The sequence below is a fragment of the Pseudophryne corroboree genome, chromosome 4, assembly GCF_028390025.1.
Source record: "Pseudophryne corroboree isolate aPseCor3 chromosome 4, aPseCor3.hap2, whole genome shotgun sequence".
Lineage (NCBI taxonomy): Eukaryota > Metazoa > Chordata > Amphibia > Anura > Myobatrachidae > Pseudophryne > Pseudophryne corroboree.
The window spans coordinates 13,204,462-13,210,461 of record NC_086447.1 but is presented as its reverse complement, the minus strand read 5'-3'; positions in this window follow the sequence as shown (position 1 = coordinate 13,210,461).

Genomic DNA, 6,000 nt, shown 5'->3' with positions numbered 1-6,000 from the left:
TGTGCCTCTTTCTGTACCCCATACTGCCTCTCTGTGTCTCTACCTGTGCTACTTCCTTCCTTTCTGTGCCTCTTCCTGAACCCCATACTGCCTCTTTGTTCCTCTACATGTACCCCATACTGCCTCTCTGTATCTCTAACTGTACTACTTCCTTCCTTTCTGTGGCTCTTCCTGTACACCATACTGCCTCTCTGTGCCTCTACCTGTATCCCATACTGCCTCTCTGTGCCTCTACCTGTACCCCATACTGCCTTTCTGTTCCTCTACTGTAACCAATACTGCCTCTCTGTGCCTCTACCTGTACCCCATACTGGCTCTCTGTGCCTCTACTTGAACCCCATACTGCCTCTCTGTGCCTCTACATGTACCCCATACTGCCTTTCTGTGCTTCTACATGTACCCCATACTGTCTCTCTGTGCCTCTACCTGTACCCCATACTGCCTCTCTGTGCCTCTACCTGTACCCCTTACTGCCTCTCTGTGCCTCTACCTGTACCCCATACTGCCTCTCTGTTCCTCTACTTGTACCCCATACTGCCTCTCTGTGCCTCTACCTGTACCCCATACTGCCTCTCTGTTCCTCTACTTGTACCCCATACTGCCTCTCTGTGCCTCTACCTATACCCCTTACTGCCTCTCTGTGCCTCTAACTGTACCCCATACTGCCTCTCTGTTCCTCTACTTGTACCCCATACTGCCTCTCTGTGCCTCTACCTGTACCCCATACTGTCTCTCTGTGCCTCTACCTGTACCCCATACTGCCTCTCTGTTCCTCTACTTGTACCCCATACTGCCTCTCAGGTGGAAGTCTGGAACTCTTCATTTATGGAATCAGCAGAGCGCTGGTGACTTTTACGTACCATACGCCTTAGCAGTCATTGACCTCGCTCTGATTTTACGTGGTCTTACACTTCATGCCTGAGTTCCTGTAGTTCCAAAACGATTCCACTTTCTGATAGAGAGGCTAGTGTGGGGTATTTCCCCTTTACCAATATAATAACACTGAGATCAGACCCAAAATTCTTTAGAGTCAAGGTAATTTTATTTTAGTGCTTAGAAAATGACAAAGAATGATATAAAAGAGTAATGACCACTTGCTCTGATCTTTACTGCAATTAAACAAAGTAACAATTAATTCTTCTGCAATCCTACAGTCATTGCACAACACTGCCAAATCAGAGAGATACCAGGGAGTAACAACCAGACCGAGAACACTCCACTGCACAATCCAGCCAAGTCAGTAATATACCAGGGAGTAACAACCAGACTGAGACCCCTCCACTGCACAACCCTGCCAAGTCAGTAATATACCAGGGAGTAACAACCAGACCGAGACCCCTCAACTGCACAACCATGCCAAGTCATTAAGATACCAGGGGGTAACACCCAGACCGAGACCCCTCCACTGCACAACCCTGCCAAGTCAGTAAGATACCAGGGAGTAACACCCAGACAGAGACCCCTCCACTGCACAACCCTGCCAAGTCAGTAATATACCAGGGAGTAACAACCAGACCGAGACCCCTCAACTGCACAACCATGCCAAGTCATTAAGATACCAGGGGGTAACACCCAGACCGAGACCCCTCCACTGCACAACACTGCCAAGTCAATAAGATACCAGGAAGTAAACACCAGACCGAGACCCCCCCCCCCCCCCCACTGCACAACCCTGCCAAGTCATTAAGATATCAGGGAGTAACACCCAGACCGAGACACCTCCACTGCACAACTCTGCCAATTCAGTAAGATACCAGGCAGTAATACCCAGACCTAAACCCCTCCACTGCACAACCCTGCAAAGTCATTAAGATACCAGGGAGTAACAAAAAGACCGAGACCTCTCCACTGCACAACCCTGCCAAGTCAGTAAGATACCAGGGAGTAACACCCAGACTGAGACCCCTCCACTGCACAACCCTGCCAAGTCAGTAATGTACCAGGGAGTAACACCCAGACTGAGACCCCTACACTGCACAACCCTGCCAAGTCAGTAACATACCAGGGAGTAACACCCAGACTGAGACCCCTCCACTACACAACCCTGCCAAGTCAGTAACAAACCAGGGAGTAACACACAGACCAAAACCCCTCCACTGCATAACCCTGCCAAGTCAGTAATATACCAGGGAGTAATACCCAGACCGAGACACTTCCACTGCACAACCCTGCCATGTCAGTAAAATACCAGGGAATAACACCCAGACAAGACCCCTCCACTTCAAAACCGTGCCAAGTTAGAAAGGTACCAGGGAGTAACACTCAGACCGAGACCCCTCCACTGCACAACCCTGCCTTGTCAGTAAGATACCAGGGAGTAACACCCAGACTGAGACCCCTCCACTGCACAACCCTGCCAAGTCAGTAATATACCAGGTAGTAATACCCAGACCGAGACCCTTCCACTGCACAACCCTGCCATGTCAGTAATATACCGGGAATAACACCCAGACGCAGACCCCTCCACTGCACAACCCTGCCAAGTCAGTAATATACCAGGGAGTAACAACCAGACCGAGACCCCTCCACTGCACAACCCTGCCAAGTCAGTAATATACCAGGGAGTAACACCCAGACTGAGATCCCTCCACTGTACAACCCTGCCAAGTCAGTAAAATACCAGGGAATAACACCCAGACAATGCCCCTCCACTGCACAAACCTGCCAAGTCAGTAAGACACCAGGGAGTAACACTCAGACCAAGACCCTCCACTGCACAACCGTGCCAAGTCAGTAATATACCAGGGAGTAACACCCAGAATGAGACCCCTCCACTGCACAACCCTGCCAAGTCAGTAAGAAACCAGGGGGTAACACCCAGACCGAGACCCCTCCACTGTACAATCCTGCCAAGTCAGTAAGATACCAGGGAGTAACACCAAGACGAGACCCCTGCACTGCACAACCCGGCCAAGTCAGTAACATACCAGGGAGTAACACCCAGACCGAGACCCCTCCACTGCACAACTTTGCCAAGTCAGTAATATACCAGGGACAAACAACCATATGCAGACCCCTCCACTGTACAACCCTGCCAAGTCAGTAATATACCAGGGAGTAACACCCAGACTGAGACCCCTCCACTGCACAACCCTGCCAAGTCAGTAATATACCAGGGAGTAACACCCAGACCGAGACCCCTCCACTGCACAACCCTGCCAAGTCAGTAAAATACCTGGGAGCAACACCCAGACCTAGACCCCTCCACTGCACAACCCTGCCAAGTCAGTAAGGAACCAGGGGGTAACACCCAGACTGAGACCCCTCCACTGCACAACTTTGCCAAGTCAGTAATATACCAGGGACAAACAAACATATGCAGACCCCTCCACTGTACAACCCTGCCAAGTCCGTAAAATACCAGGGAATAACACGCAGACGAGACCCCTCCACGGTACAACCGTGCCAAGTGAGTAAGAAACCAGGGAGTAACACCGAGACCACTGCACTGCACAACCCTGCCAAGTCAGTAATATACCAGGGAGTAATACCCAGACCGAGACCCTTCCACTTCACAACCCTGTCATGTCAGTAATATACCAGGGAGTAACAACCAGACCGAGACCCCTCCACTTCACAACCCTGTCATGTCAGTAAGATAAAAAGGGAGTAACAACAAGACCGAGACCCCTCCACTGCACAACCCTGCCAGGTCAGTAATATACCAGGGAGTAACAACCAGACCGAGACCCCTCCACTTCACAACCCTGTCAGGTCAGTAAGATAAAAAGGGAGTAACAACAAGACCGAGACCTCTCCACTGCACAACCCTGCCAGGTCAGGAAGGTACCAGGGAGTAAAAACCATACTGAGACCCCTCCACTGCACAACCATGCCTAGTCAGTAATATATACCAGGTAGTAACAACCAGACCGAGACCCCTCCACTGCACAACCCTGTCAAGTCATTAAAATACAAGGGAATAACACCCAGACGAGACCCCTCCACTGCATAACCCTGCCAAGTCAGTAAGACACCAGGGAGTAACACTCAGACCAAGACCCCTCCACTGCACAACCCTGCCAAGTCAGTAATATACCAGGGAGTAACACCCAGAATGAGACCCCTCCACTGCACAACCCTGCCAAGTCAGTAAGATACCAGGGGGTAACACCCAGACCGAGACCCCTCCACTGTACAACCCTGCCAAGTCAGTAAGATACCAGGGAGTAACACCTAGACGAGACCCCTGCACTGCACAACTTTGCCAAGTCAGTCATATTCCAGGGAGTAACAACCAGACACAGACCCCTCCACTGCACAACCCTGCCAAGTCAGTAAGATACCAGGGAGTAACGACCAGACCGAGACCCCTACACTGCACAACCCTGCCAAATCATTAAGATACCAGGGAGTAACAACCAGACCGAGACCCCCCACTGCACAACCCTGCCAAGTCAGTAAGATACCAGGGAGTAACAACAAGACCGAGACCCCACCACTGCACAACCCTGCCAAGTCAGTAAGATACCAGGGAGTAACAACAAGACCGAGACCCCTCCACTGCACAACACTGCCAAGTCAGTAATTTACCATGGAGTAATACCCAGACCGAGACCCTTCCACTGCACATACCTGCCATGTCAGTAAAATACCAGGGAGTAACACCCAGACCAAGACCCTTCCACTGTACAACCCTGCCAAGTCAGTAATATACCAGGGAGTAATACCCAGACCGAGACCCTTCCACTGCACAACCCTGCCAGGTCAGTTAAATACCAGAGAATAACACCCAGACGAGACCCCTCCACTGCAAAACCATGCCAAGTCAGTAAGATACCAGGGAGTAACACCCAGACCGAGACCACTGCACTGCACAACCCTGCCAAGTCAGTAAGATACCAGGGAGTAACACTCAGACGGAGACACCTCAACTGCACAACCCTGCCATGTCAGTAAGATACCAGGGAGTAATACCCAGACCAAGACCCTTCCACTGTACAACCCTGCCATGTCAGTAGAATACCAGGGAATAACACCCAGACTAGACCCCTCCACTGCACAACCGTGCAAAGTCAGTAAGAAACCAGGGAGTAACACCGAGACCACTGCCATGCACAACACTGCCAAGTCAGTAAGTTACCAGGGAGAAATACCCAGACCAAGACCCCTCCACTGCACAACCCTGCCAAGTCAGTAAGATACCAGGGAGTAACACCAAGACCAAGACCCCTCCACTGCACAACACTGCCATTTCAGTAAGATACCAGGGAGTAATACCCAAAACGAGACCCTTCCACTGCACAACCCTGTCATGTCAGTAAGATACCAGGGAGTATCAACCAGACCGAGACCCCTCCACTGCACAACACTGCCAAGTCAGGAACATAAAAGTGAGTAACAACCAGACCGAGACCCCTCCACTGCACAATCCTGCCAAGTCAGGAAGATATCAGGGAGTATCAACCAGACCAAGACCCCTCCACTGCACAACCCTGCCAAGTCAGTAATATACCAGGGAGTAACAACCAGACCGAGACCCCTCCACTGCTCATCCCTGCCAAGTCAGTAATATACCAGGGATTAACAACAAGACCGAGACCCCTCCACTGCTCATCCCTGCCAAGACAGTAATATACCAGGGAGTAACAACCAGACCGAGACACCTCCACAGCACAACCGTGCCAAGTCAGTAAGAAACCAGGGAGTAACACCCAGACGGAGACCCCTCCACAGCACAACCCTGCCAAGTCAGTAAGATACCAAGGAGTAACACCCAGATGAAACCCCTCCACTGCACAACCCTGCCAAGTCAGTAAAATACCAGGGAATAATTATAACACCCAGACGAGACCCCTCCAATGCACAACCGTGCCAAGTCAGTAAGAAACCAGGTAGTAACACCCAGACCGAGACCACTGCACTGCACAACCCTGCCAAGTCAGTAAGATACCAAGGAGTTACACTCAGACCGAGACCCCTCCACTGCACAACTCTGCCAAGTCAGTAAGATACCAGGGAGTAACAACAAGACCGAGACCCCTCCACTTCACAACCCTG